The sequence below is a fragment of the Gorilla gorilla genome, chromosome 1, assembly GCF_029281585.2.
Source record: "Gorilla gorilla gorilla isolate KB3781 chromosome 1, NHGRI_mGorGor1-v2.1_pri, whole genome shotgun sequence".
Taxonomy (NCBI): Eukaryota; Metazoa; Chordata; class Mammalia; order Primates; family Hominidae; genus Gorilla; species Gorilla gorilla.
Window position 1 is genome coordinate 56,866,714 of NC_073224.2, and position 14,712 is coordinate 56,881,425.

The 14,712-nt window shown below is 40.7% G+C and overlaps 1 non-coding gene and 1 pseudogene across 1 annotated transcript; both read right to left on the reverse strand.

The window, feature by feature from the left end:
• Positions 1-2,974: 2,974 nt before the first annotated feature.
• LOC115932172 (U6 spliceosomal RNA) lies at positions 2,975-3,077 on the reverse strand. Its single transcript, XR_004068494.2, has one exon. It is a non-coding gene; the product is annotated as a U6 spliceosomal RNA (small nuclear RNA).
• Positions 3,078-5,318: 2,241 nt separating this feature from the next.
• On the reverse strand, positions 5,319-14,266 carry LOC101144514 (cytochrome c oxidase subunit NDUFA4-like; annotated as a pseudogene).
• Between the last annotated feature and the right edge of the window lie 446 nt (positions 14,267-14,712).

The window sequence follows — 14,712 nt, forward strand, 5'->3', positions numbered from 1 at the left end:
CTAAGTTTTGTATTTTTAGTGGAGGCGAGGTTTCACCATGTTGGCAAGGCTAGTCTTGAACTCCTGACCTCAGGTGATCCACCCGCCTTGGCCTCCCAAAGTGCTGGGATTACAGGCTTGATCCACCATCGCTGGCCAGTATTTCACTAAAGTTTCTTGTTAATATAATACTCATTCCTCAACTGTGCCTGGCATTGTCCAGTCCAGAGCCCAGAGAATCAACTTCACCCGTCTGCAGGAGTGTGGGGAGGACAGTCACGCAACTGTACCTAGTGGGGCAGGGGACCCAGGGTCTAATTGCTTCTAAAACAAACGTGCAAACAATTCTTCTGTTTTTGGCTCATTTTCACCCCTTACTGGGATAACTATTGCCACCAATTCCTGAGACTTTTTGATTACATTGGGTTGCTTTCCATGTTTTCCTACTGCCAACTTGGGGATTCTGCTGCCAGTTATCTCTCATGCTTCTAATTTTTCAAAATTTTTTTTCTTTTTGAGACAGAGTCTTGCTCTGTCACCCAGGCTCAATCTCGGGTCACTGCAACCTCTGCTCATTGCAACCTCCACCTCCCAGATCCAAGAGATTCTCCTGCCTCAGCCTCCCGAGCAGCTGGAATTACATGCACATGCCACCACACCAGGCTAATTTTTGTATTTTTAGTAGAGACGGGATTTCGCCGTGTTGGCCAGGCTGGTCTCAAACTCCTGACCTCAAGTGATCGGCCCGCCTCGGCCACCCAAAGTGCTGGGATTACGGGTGTGAACCACCACGGCTGGCCTCCAGTTCTATCTGTTAATGTGAGCTATGACTTTTACAAAACTTTGTGCTTTTTAAAACTGTAGTTTTAGTATGAAATGACTAAATCTACTTTTTTTTTTTTTTCCTGGAAGTCCTCAGTTGCCTACTGTTGCTGAAAATGTCTTCAAAATGCCTGGAGGGCTTAAACAGTAAATGCCTCTGGGAGAGGTATCACATTTGTTTAAAATTGATGTCTTACTGTTTTTCGAGAGTAGGAGTTGATAGGTAGAGGGTGCGTAAGAAAAGAGAAACTGTACAAAACTGAAGACCCAGGTGTTCCAGGAACTAATTCTAAAGACATATTTGATTTGAAAAAAAAATTCAATCAAATCAGTTCATTGTAAGTTTCTGAACCAGACACTCTCCTTAAAGTGCATTTCTGACTTTTTTTTTTTAACTCTACTTCATTTTGGGTGAATTTGTGCTCTTTGTTTGCCTTTTCTATTAATAATTCTTATGACAGAAATAATAGTGATAATTATTTTTAAATAATTTTTAATATAATTACAATTATAATTATAAAAATACAATTTATAATTATATAGGAAGTGATACTACCTTCAATATTCATAGCTTCTAATAAGTGACAAGTCCTGTACACACACACACATATTTTAATACACACCATGTTCTCCCCCATCCTATGTGTCAAGGAACAATTCCTTCTCAGGTTGAGAGGGCTGACAGTGACTACAATAAATGTGCTTTTTACCTTGGCTATAATGTCCTAATTTTCACTTATGGCTCTCAAAGTATAGTAGCAGGGTTCAAATAAATCAAATCCTTGTCATGAACGAGCTATCTTTAACCAATTTATGAAATAGAAAACACACTATTTCCAAGGAAGGTTAAGTGCAATGTATTATGCAGATAAAATAAGGTATTATTAGTGTAAATAGAATACACTGATATCAGATACTCCATAGGAAGTAGGTTCTATTTGCATGGCAGAAATTGCATCATTCTGATTAAAGCTTAAACGTGTTGCTGTGTTGGGTGTATTGCTGAATACTTGACATGGGAACTGTGATTTGGCTTCACACTGCAGGAAACTTGAAGAGATCCACAACTCAGAGAACACTATTTTTTGGGTAATGGGTATTGGGTGTATTATGAGGAATATCAAGTTCTTCCAATACTTAGGAGGGAGAATCAGCAGCAGGAAAGAGCGGTCCAATGGTTGAGGTACGGCTTAAAAGTTCCCAACTCTCATGTCTTAGGAAAAAAGAAGAATTTGGAAATGTTCTTTAGAAATCACCTAATTTATGCCTTGGACATTTGAAATAATTATAACTATATCCCATTTTTTAGAGACTTCAAAAAAATGATTCTGTATCTTTTCTCAGAAGTACGTTGTTGAACAAGGGAGTTCTTCCTTATATCTTACTTGTGTCTTTCCTTTCCTGCTGTCTTCAGTGGGGTAAGAATAAGGAATATCTTGTGAGGCCAGGCATGGTGCTTCACGCCCGTAATCCCAGCACTTCGGGAGGCCAAGGCGGAAGGATCACTTGAGCCCAGGAGTTTGAGACCAGCCTGGGCAACATAGTGAGACCCCCACTCCCTAACCCAACCATTTCTACAAAAAAATAGAAAAAAAAATAGCCAGGTATGGTGGTATGCACCTGTAGTCTCAGCTACATGGGAAGCTGAGGTGGGAGGATTGCTTGAGCCTGGCAGGTGGAGGCTGCAGTGAGCTCTGATTGTACCACTGTACTCCAGCTTGGGTGACACAGCAAGATCCTGTCTCAAAAAAAGAAAAAAAAAAAAAAAAGAAAGAAATACCTTGTGGCAAACAGTTATTCCTCAGTTTTTCTTTTCTCCTGATGCCTAGACTGAAAATTCTTTTCTTTCTCTTTAAGACAGAGTCTCACTCTGTCACCCAGGCTGGAGTGCAGTGGCACAATCTTGGCTCACTGCAACCTCCATCTCCCGAGTTCAAGCGATTCTCCTGCCTCAGCCTCCTGAATAGCTGGGATTACAGGCATGTGCCACCACTCTTGGCTAATTTTTGTCTTTTTGGTAGAGACAGGATTTCGCCATGTTGGTCAGCTTGTCTTAAACTCCTGACCTCAAGTGATCCACCCACTACGACCTCCCAAAGTGGTGGGATTACAGGCATGAGCCACTGAGCCTGGCCTCTTTTAAAATGTATATATTTTTACTTTATTAAAAAAATTTAATGTGGAATGCTTCATGAATTTGCGTGTCGTCCTTGCGCAGGAGCCAAGCTAATTTTCTCTGTATCTTTCCAGTTTTTGTATGTATGCTGCCAAAGCAAAGCGATCACTAGACTGAAAATTCTGACAACAAATCTTAGTTGGGTTAATTATTTACATTGCTGAACACCTTTTAATATTATTAAAAAGGTATAACTTGGCCAGGTGCGGTGGCTGACGACTGTAATCCCAGCACTTTGGGAGGTCCAGGCAGGTGGATCACCTGAGGTCAGGGGTTCGAGACCAGTCTGGCCAACATGGTGAAACCCCATCTCTAGTAAAAATATAAAAATTAGCTAGGCGTGATGGTGGGTGCCTGTGATCCCAGCTACTTGGGAGGTTTAGGCAGGAGAATAGCTTGAACCCAGGAGATGGAGGTTGCAGTGAGCCAACACGGTGCCACTGCCTTCCTGCCTGGGTGACAAAGGGAGACTCCGTCTCTAAATAAATAAAATAAATAAATAAATAAATAAATGTATGTATAACTCTGACTGGGCACAGTGGCTCAGGCCTATAATCTGAGCACTTCAGAAGGCTGAGGTGGGCAGATCACTTGAGGCCAAGAGTTCGAGACCAGCCTGGCCAACATGGCAAAACACCATCTGTAATAAAAATAAAAAAATTAGTAGGGCGTGGTGGTGAGTGCCTGTAGTCCCAGCTACTTGAGATGCTGAGGCAGGATAATCGCTTGAACTGGGGAGGCGGAGGTTGTAGTGAGCTGAGATCGTGTCACTGCACTCCAGCCTGGGCAACAGAGTGAGACTCTGTCACACACACACACAAAAAGTATAACTCTGTGGCTAAATACTATATTAGGTTGAAATTTTGTATGGCCATTTTCATTAGTGTAGTTATGATAATATCATATTTAATAATATGCTTATGTCTACTGAAGAATTAATTTTGCTAGTATGTATATACTCAATGCTATAGTTATTTGGTAACATTTTCTTGCCGACATGCATTTTATCTTTTCAGCAAGCATTAATCTTCTATTTTCATTTCCTATGACCCTCAAATAGTGTTAGCCAAGTTATCAGCTGTTTATTAACATCCTAGTATTCATTCATTTCTTTCTTTGATCATTTAAATACCTTTTTGTGAAAGACATAGGGAGGAGGATATAAAGAAATGTAAGATTAGGGTGCTTCCAAGATGGCCAAATAGGAACAGCTCCAGTCTACAGCTCCCAGCATGAGCGACGCAGAAGACAGGTGATTTCTGCATTTCCAACTGAGGTACTGGGTTCATCTCACTGGGGCTTGTTGGACAGTGGGTGCAGGACAGTGGGTGCAGTGCACTGAGCGTGAACTGAAGCAGGGCAAGGCACTGCCTCACCCGGGAAGTGCAAAGAGTCAGGGAATTCCCTTTCCTAGCCAAGCAAAGCTGTGACAGATGGCACCTGGAAAATCAGGTCACTCCCACCCTAATACTGCGCTTTTCCAATGGTCTTAGCAAACGGCACACTAGGAGATTATATCCCGTGCCTTGCTCAGAAGGTCCCACGCCCACAGAGCCTCACTCACTGCTAGCACAGCAGTCTGAGATTGAACTGCAAGGCAGCAGCGAGGCTTGGGGAGGGGCGCCCGCCATTGCTGAGGCTTGAGTAGGTAAACAAAGTGGCTGGGAAGCTCGAACTGGGTGGAGCCCATTGCAGCTCAAGGAGGCCTGCCTGCCTCTGTAGACTCCACCTCTGGGGGCAGGGCATAGCCAAACAAAAGGCGGCAGAAAACTCTGCAGACTTAAATATCCCTGTCTGACAGCTTTGAAGAGAGTAGTAGTTCTCCCAGCACACAGCTGGAGATCTGAGAACGGACAGACTGCCTCCTCAAGTGGGTCCCTGACCGCTGAGTAGCCTAACTGGGAGGCACCCCCAGTAGGGGCAGACTGACACCTCACACGGCCGGTTACCCCACTGAGATGAAACTTCAGAGGAACGATCAGGCAGCAACATTTGCTGTTCAGCAATATTCACTGTTCTGCAGCCTCCGCTGCTGATACCCAGGCAAACAGGGTCTGGAGCGGACCTCCAGCAAATTCCAACAGACCTGCAGCTGAGGGTCCTGTCTGTTAGAAGGAAAACTAACAAACAGGAAGGGCATAAACACCAAAAACCCATCTGTACGTCACCATGATCAAAGACCAAAGGTAGATAAAACCACAAAGATGGGGAAAAAACAGAGCAGAAAAACTGAAAATTCTAAAAATCAGGGTGCCTCTCCTCCTCCAAAGGAACACAGCTCCTCACCAGCAACGGAACAAAGCTGGACAAAGAATGACTTTGATGAGTGGATAGAAGAAGGCTACAGACGATCAAACTTCTCCGAGCTAAAGGAGGAAGTTTGAACCCATGGCAAAGAAGTTAAAAACCTTGAAAAAAGATTAGACGAATGGCTAACTAGAATAAACAATAGAGAAGTCCTTAAATGACCTGATGGAGTTGAAAACCATGGAACGAGAACTATGTGACGAATGCACAAGCATCAGTAGCTGATTCGATCAACTAGAAGAAAGGGTATCAGTGATGGAAGATCAAATTAATGAAATGAAGCGAGAAGAGAAGTTTAGAGAAAAAAGAATAAAAAGAAATGAAAAAAGCCTCCAAGAAATATGGGACTATGTGAAAAGACCGAATCTATGTCTGATTGGTGTACCTGAAAGTGATGGGGAGAATGGAACCAAGTTGGAAGACACTCTGCAGGATAGTATCCAGGAGAACTTCCCCAACCTAGCAAGGCAGGCCAACATTCAAATTCAGGAAATACAGAGAATGCCACAAAGATACTCCTCGTGAAGAGCAACTCCAAGACACATAAATGTCAGATTCACCAAAGTTGAAATGAAGGAAAAAATGTTAAGGGCAGCCAGAGAGAAAGGTCGGGTTACCCACAAAGGGAAGCCCATCAGACTAACAGCTGATCTCTCGGCAGAAACTCTACAAGCCAGAAGAGAGTGGGGCCAATATTCAACATTCTTAAAGAGAAGAATTTTCAACCCAGAATTTCATATCCAACCAACTAAGCTTCATAAGTGAAGGAGAAATAAAATCCTTTACAGACAAGCAAATGCTGAGAGATCTTGTCACCACCAGGCCTGCCCTAAAAGAGCTCCTGAAGGAAGCACTAAACATGGAAAGAAACAACCAGTACCAGCCACTGCAAAAACATGCCAAAGTGTAAAGACCATCAAGGCTAGGAAGAAACTGCATCAACTAATGAGCAAAATAACCAGCTAACATCTTAATGACGGGATCAAATTCACACATAACAATATTAACCTTAAATGTAAATGGGCTAAATGCTCCAATTAAAAGACACAGACTGGCAAATTGGATAAAGAGTCAAGACCCATCAGTGTGCTGTATTCAGGAAACCCATCTCACATGCAGAGACACACATAGGCTCAAAATAAAGGGATGTAGGAGGATCTACCAAGCAAATGGAAAACAAAAAAAGGCAGGGGTTGCAATCCTAGTCTCTGATAAAACAGACTTTAAACCAACAAAGATCAAAAGAGACAAAGAAGGCCATTACATAGTGGTAAAGGGATCAATTCAACAAGAAGAGCTAACTATCCTAAATATATATGCACCCAATACAGGAGCACCCAGATTCATAAAGCAAGTCCTTAGAGACCTACAAAGAGACTTAAGACTCCCACACAATAATAATGGGAGACTTTAACACCCCACTGTCAACATTAGACAGATCAACGAGACAGAAAGTTAACAAGGATATCCGGGAATTGAACTCAGCTCTGCACCAAGCGGACCCAATAGACATCTACAGAACTCTCCACCCCAAATCAACAGAATATACATTCTTTTCAGCACCACACCACACCTATTCCAAAATTGACCACATAGTTGGAAGTAGAGCACTCCTCAGCAAATGTAAAAGAACAGAAATTATAACAAACTGTCTCCCAGACCACAGTGCAATCAAACTAGAACTCAGGATTAAGAAACTCACTCAAAACCGCTCAACTACATGGAAACTGAACAACCTGCTCCTGAATGACTACTGGGTACATAACGAAATGAAGGCAGACATAAAGATGTTCTTTGAAACCAGTGAGAATAAAGACACAACATACCAGAATCTCTGGGACACATTTAAAGCAGTGTGTAGAGGGAAATTTATAGCACTAAATGACCACAAGAGAAAGCAGGAACGATCTAAAATTGAAACCCTAACATCATAATTAAAAGAACTAGAAAAGCAAGAGCAAACACATTCAAAAGCTAGCAGAAGACAAGAAATAACTAAGATCAGAGCAGAAATGAAGGAGATAGAGACACAAAAAACCCTTCAAAAAATCAATGAATCCAGGAGCTGACTTTTTGAAAAGAGCAACAAAATTGATAGACCGCTAACAAGACTAATAAAGAAGAAAAGAGAGAAGAATCAAATAGATGCAATAAAAAATGATAAAGGGGATATCACCACTGATCCCACAGAAATACAAGCTACCATCAGAGAATACTAGAAACACCTCTACACAAATAAACTAGAAAATCTAGAAGAAATGGATAAATTCCTCAACACATACACCCTCCCAAGACTAAACCAGGAAGAAGTTGAATCTCTGAATAGACCAATAACAGGCTCTGAAATTGAGGCAATAATTAATAGCTTACCAACCAAAAAAAGTCCAGGACCAGATGGATTCACAGCTGAATTCTACCAGAGGTACAAGGAGGAGCTGGTACCATTCCTTCTGAAATTATTCCAATCAATAGAAAAAGAGGGAATCCTCCTTAACTCATTTTATGAGGCCAGCATCATCCTGATACCAAAGCCTGGCAGAGACAGAACAAAAAAAGAGAATTTTAGACCAATATCCCTGATGAATATCAATGCAAAAATCCTCAGTAAAATACTGGCAAACCAAATCCAGCAGCCATCAAAAGCTTGTTTACCATGATCAAGTGGGCTTCATCCCTGGGATGCAAGGCTGGTTCAACATATGCAAATCAATAAACGTAATCCAGCATATAAACAGAACCAAAGACAAAAAACATGATTATCTCAATAGATGCAGAAAAGGCCTTTGACAAAAGCCAATAGCCCTTCATGCTAAAAACTCTCAATAAATTAGGTATTGATGAGACGTATCTCAAAATAATAAGAGCTATTTATGACAAACCCACAGTCAATATCATACTGAATGGGCAAAAACTGGAAGCATTCCCTTTGAAAACTGGCACAAGACAGGGATGCCCTCTCTCACCACTCCTATTCAACATAGTGTTGGAAGTTCTGGCCAGGGCAATCAGGCAGGAGAAAGAAATAAAGGGTATTCAATTAGGAAAAGAGGAAGTCAAATTGTCCCTGTTTGCAGATGACATGATTGTATATTTAGAAAACCCCATTGTCTCAGCCCAAAATCTCCTTAAGCTGATAAGCAACTTCAGCAAAGTCTCAGGATACAAAATCAATGTGCAAAAATCACAAGCATTCTTATACACCAATAACAGACAAACAGAGAGCCAAATCATGAGTGAACTCCCATTCACAATTGCTTCAAAGAGAATAAAATACCTAGGAATCCAACTTACAAGGGATGTGAAGGACCTCTTCAAGGAGAACTACAAACCACTGCTCAATGAAATAAAAGAGGACACAAACAAATGGAAGAACATTCCATGTTCATGGGTAGGAAGAATCAATATCGTGAAAATGGCCATACTGCCCAAGGTAATTTATAGATTCAATGCTGTCCCCATCAAGCTACCAATGACTTTCTTCACAGAATTGGAAAAAACTACTTTAAAGTTCATATGGAACCAAAAAAGAGCCCACATTGCCAAGTCAATCCTAAGCCAAAAGAACAAAGCCGGAGGCATCACACTACCTGACCTCAAACTATACTACAAGGCTACAGTAACCAAAACAGCATGGTACTGGTACCAAAACAGAGATATAGACCAATGGAACAAAACAGAGCCCTCAGAAATAATACCACACATCTACAAGCATCTGATCTTTGACAAACCTGACAAAAACAAGCAATGGGGAAAGGATTCCCTCTTTAATAAGTGGTGCTGGGAAAACTGGCTAGCCATATGTAGAAAGCTGAAACTGGATCCCTTCCTTACACCTTATACAAAAATTAATTCAAGATAGATTAAAGACTTACATGTTAGACCTAAAACCATAAAAACCCTAGAAGAAAACCTAGGCAATACCATTCAGGACATAGGCATGGGCAGGGACTTCATGTCTAAAATACCAAAAGCAATGGCAACAAAAGCCAAAATTGACAAATGGGTTCCAATTAAACTAAAGAGCTTCTGCACAGCAAAAGAAACCACCATCAGAGTGAACAGGCAACCTACAGAATGGGAGAAAATTTTTGCAATCTACTCATCTGACAAAGGGCTAATATCCAGAATCTGCAATGAACTCAAATTTACAAGAAAAAAAACAAACAACCCCATCAAAAAGTGGGCAAAGGATATGAACAGACACTTCTCAAAAGAAGACATTTATGCAGCCAATAGACAGATGAAAAAATGCTCATCATCACTGTCCATCAGAGAAATGCAAATCAAACCACAATGAGATACCATCTCACACCAGTTAGAATGGCGATCATTAAAAAGTTAGGAAACAACAGGTGCTGGAGAGGATGTGGAGAAATAGGAACACTTTTACACTGTTGGTGGGTCTGTAAACTAGTTCAACCATTGTGGAAGTCAGTGTGGCGATTCCTCAGGGATCTACAACTAGAAATACCATTTGACCGAGCCATCCCATTACTGGGTATATACCCAAAGGATTTAAATCATGCTGTTATAAAGACAAATGCACATGTATGTTTACTGTGGCACTATTCACAATAGCAGAGACTTGGAACCAACCCAAATGTCCAACAATGATAGACTGGATTAAGAAAATGTGGCACATATACACCATGGAATACTATGCAGCCATAAAAAATGATGAGTTCGTATCCTTTGTAGGGACATGGATGAAGCTGGAAACCATCATTCTCAGCAAACTATCACAAGGAGAAAAAACCAAACGGTGCATTTTCTCACTCATAGGTAGGAATTGAACAATGAGAACACTTGGACACAGGAAGGGGAACATCACACACCGGGGCCTGTTGTGGGGTGGGGGGAGGGGGGAGGGATAGCATTAGGAGATATACCTAATGTTAAATGATGAGTTAATGGGTGCAGCACACCAACATGGCACATGTATACATATGTAACAAACCTGCACGTTTTGCATATGTATCCTAGAACTTAAACTATAATGAAAAAATTAAAAAAAAAGAAAACCACAAAAAAATAAATAAATAATAAATAAAAAATAATAAAAAAGAAATGTAAGATTAGGATCCTTGGTTCTTGGAGTTCATAGTTAAGTCTTAGACACTTGTAAATTTTAATTTTAATTTAATTTTTAATTTTTTTTTTTTTTACAGAGATGGGGTCTCACTACATTGCCCAGGCTGGTCTCAAACTCCTGTGCTCAACAATCCTCCCTCATCAGTCTACCAAAGTGCTGAGATTACAGGCATGAGCCACCATGTCCAGCCGACACTTGTAAATTAAATAGCAGTGTAAGGTAGTCTATAATTAAATATTCTGTTTGTGGCAGATAGTAAGCTTTGAGACTTCACAGGAGAGGGTCATGAAGCTGGGTTTCTGGTAGTTGAGAAAATTTTTATGGAGAAGTGACTTAAACTGTGTGTTGAAGCACAAACAAAATTTAAACAGTTGGAGAGGAGGAGGCCAAGTCAGGCTGGAAAGGGAGCAAGTTGAAATGAGCCGATACATGTGGAAATAATATGGAGTTCATCCTGAAGAGAATGGAGCTTGCATTGGGAAGTAATAAGGTTAGTGTAGTGGGTTGTGGTTAGATGAAAAGGACCTTGAAAATTCCTAAGGATTTGATTCTGTGGAAAATGGGTTTTGGAAGAGCAAGTGACAGAATAGTTTAAGAAACTGAATCCAGGCTGGGCACGTTGGCCCACACCTGTAATCCCAGTGCTTTGGGAGGCCGAGGCAGGTGGATCACCTGAGGTCAGGAACTGGAGACCAGCCTGGCCAACATGGTGAAACCCCATTTCTACTAAAAATACAAAAATTAGCTGGGCATGGTGGTTCATGCCTGTAATCTCAGCTGCTCAGGAGACTGAGGCAGGAGAATTGCTTGAACCTGGGAGGCAGAGGTTGCAGTGAGGCAAGGTCACACCACTGGACTCAAACCTGGGGGACAGAGTGATACTCTGTTTCAAAAAAAAGAAAAAAAAAAAAAAGAAAATGAGTCTGGTGATAACGTGCAGTACAATACAGTGGTGAAGGGCCCGGGTGCTGAATGAATTAGGCACACTGCCTTGGCTATTTATTTGCTGTGTAAACTTGGCGAGTAATTTATTCATTCTGGGCCTTATTTCTCTCATTTAAAAAATTGATTTTTTTGATTTTTAAAATGATTTATTTATTTTAATTTTTAAATGGACGAATTGTACATTTTCATGGGCTACATAGTGATGTTTCAATAAATATAGTGTATAGTGATCAGATCAGGATAATTGGCATATCCATCATCTCAAACATTTACCATTTCTTTGTACTGGGGACATTCGATATCCTCTTTCTAGGTATTTGAAACTATATATTACTGTTAACTGTAGTCATCCTACAGTGGAATAGAACACTAGAACTTATTCCTCCTATCTAGCTGTAATTTTGCATCCTTTAACAAATCCTTACTTATCCCTCCCTATTCATCCTTTTTCCATCCCTTTGCCAGCCTGTGGTAACCTCAGTCCTACTTATTACTTCTATGAGATCAACTTTTTTAGCTTCTACATGTGAGTGAGAACATGTGGTGTGTGACTTTCTGTTTCTGGCTTATTTCACATGGCAGGATTTCCTCCAGTTCCATCTATGTTGCCACGAATGACAGGATTTCATTCTTTTTTATGGCTGAATAGTATTCCATTGTGCATATATCCCACATTTACTTTATTTGTTCATCTGTTGTTGGACACCTAGGTTGATTCAATAATTTGGCTATTGCGAATATGGCTGAAATAAACATGGGAGCGCAGACTTCTCTTTGATATAATGATTTCCTTTCCTTTCGATAAATGCCCAACTGGGGGATTGCTGGATCATACAGTAATTCTGTTTGTAGTTTTTTGAGGAAGCTCCATACCGTTCTCCACAGTGGGTGTGCTCATTTACATTTTCACCAACAGTGTGTGACAGTTCCCTTTTCTCTACTTCCTCACCATCATTTATCATTTTTTGTCTTTTTGACAATAGCCATCCTAACTGGGGTGAGAAAAAAAAATTTATTTTTAATTGTGATTAAAAAACACTGCTCCTTTATTTTTGAAATGGAGGTATTAAATAATAACACCACCTATCTCTAGAGCTATTGTGAGGAGTGAATGAGGTGAATTATGTAAAACACTTGTTACTTACAGAAATGCCTGGTGCATAGTAATCCTTCAAGGTACACATAGCAAAACATTTTATCTGAAAGGGAAGAGATTAAAGAGAACAAGACAGGGAAGATGATTATAAATTGGTTGAGTTGGTCAACTAGCGTTTTCCTTATAAATAGCTCCATGGTTACTTTTGTCATATTGTATTATTTATATGTCTGATTTGAACTCATTGAAGGCAAGAAGTAACTCCAATTATAGACTGGTGTAGGATATATAACTAGTAGACGGGTTCAGGACATGTAATGTGCATACACTAAATGCTTGTTTAATCCATATTGAGATATGGACTCAGGTGATCAGAGTCCACAGAAAGGGATGAATAAAATAGACCTGATGAGGGAAGAATTAGTTATCCTTAAACAATCGAAGCTGAGACGGGAGAGGCAAAAAGAACAGCAGAGATGGTTCCAGGGTTTTGACTTGAGTAACATAAAATGATTATATTTTTACAGAAGAAGGGAAGTCAGCAAATAATGAGTTTTGGAGATAAAATAGTGAGTTTGATTTTATTGTAGTTGCTTCAAAGTGAGTCAGTCATTAATTTATTTATTCAACAAATATGATTGAGTTTTTACCATGTGTGATCAGGTACTTTGTCCACATTATCTTTATAACATAAAATAGTGTGTGCAGGTCAGGAGTAGTAGCTCACACCTGTAATCCCAGCACTTTGGGAGGTGGAGGCAGGAGGAACACCTGAGGTCACGAGTTCAAGACCAGCCTGGCCAACATGATGAAACCCCGTCTCTATTAAAAATACAAAAAAATTAGCTGGGCATGGTGGCATGCACCGGTAATCCCAGCTACTTGGAAGGCTAAGGCAGGACACTCACTTGAACCTGAGAGGCGAAGGTTGCGGTGAGCCAAGATTGTGCCATTGCACTCTAGCCTGGGCGATAGAGCAAGACTCCATCTCGAAAAGAAAAAAATAGTGTATGCCTTTCCTGTTATGCATTTGTCAGTTTCTTCCTCCTTTTTGCTTTCTTTCAGTTTCCTTTTGTTTTAATTGTCAGAAAAATGGGTTTCTTTTTTCCTTTTTTTTTAAGTTTCAGATATTTATTAATCAGTGTGATCTCCAACACATCAACATGATTTCATGCATTTAGAGGAGAAATATTTCCTACATAAGTGGAAAATTTTGTGAGTGGCTTCTGGAAAACCTTCATTCTAAGCAGCTTTATGGTGAAACATTTTATTTAGAAATCTGGACCTCTGTCCAGGCACAGTGGCTCATGCCTTAATCCTAGCACTTTGGGAGGCTGAGGCAGGAGGATCACTTGAGGTTAGGAGTTTGAGACCAGCCTGGCCAACATGGTGAAATGCCATCTCTACTAAAAAATACAAAAATTAGCCAGGTGTGGTGGTGCATGGCTATAGTCCCAGCTACTCTGTAGGCTGAGGCATGAGAATCACTTGAACTGGGAGGTAGAGGTTGCAGTGAGCCAAGATCACGTCACTGCACTCCAGCCTGGGCGACAGAGCGAGACCCTGTCTCAAAAACAAAAAACAAAAAACAAACAAACAAACAAAAAGAAATCTGGACCTTCTTCAGTTTGCGATAATCCACATTCACTGAATAGAGCTTGTATCAATCATTGGGACCCAGTTTGTTCCAGTGTTCTGGGTTATGGTTTCTGTCTCAATTAACACCTGGATTGAACAATGCCGGATGCAAGACATCCAGTGTTGCTCCAGTACCTCCAGCTTCAATAAATTCAAGGAGAGGGATTAACCTCGGGTGCTTCTTTGCCTGACTGAGGATCTGGCAGAGCATGTTTGCAGTAGAGGCCTCCTATTGGAAAGGACAGAACTAGCCTAGCTATTCGGCCCTGGACTAGGGAGTATCTCGTCTTTTTCTTATAATTGTTTTCTTGCATTTCTTCTCTCTCTTTGGTTTCAGTACTATAGTAGTTCTGCTGTCTGTTAGTATATGAATTGCCTCTAACACATTTGCTGCTCTCTCTTTCCTTACCTTGCTCATTTTCCTTCTCGATATTTTCTGGTAACCCGTGAAATCAAGGGTTCCCGAGCCCATGGTGCACCCCCTTCTTAAGAGCTGAGTTTTGAGCAGTGAATGTGAAGGTGGTAATTGCAATTTAGTAGGGTTCTGTGTGTAGAGAGGTTCTACCCAGTTTCTCTTGGATCTTGAACCAAAGAATGATTCCTTTGGAGCATGTTGATCATTTTCAGACTGGCTTCTAACTACCTAGGATAATTTAG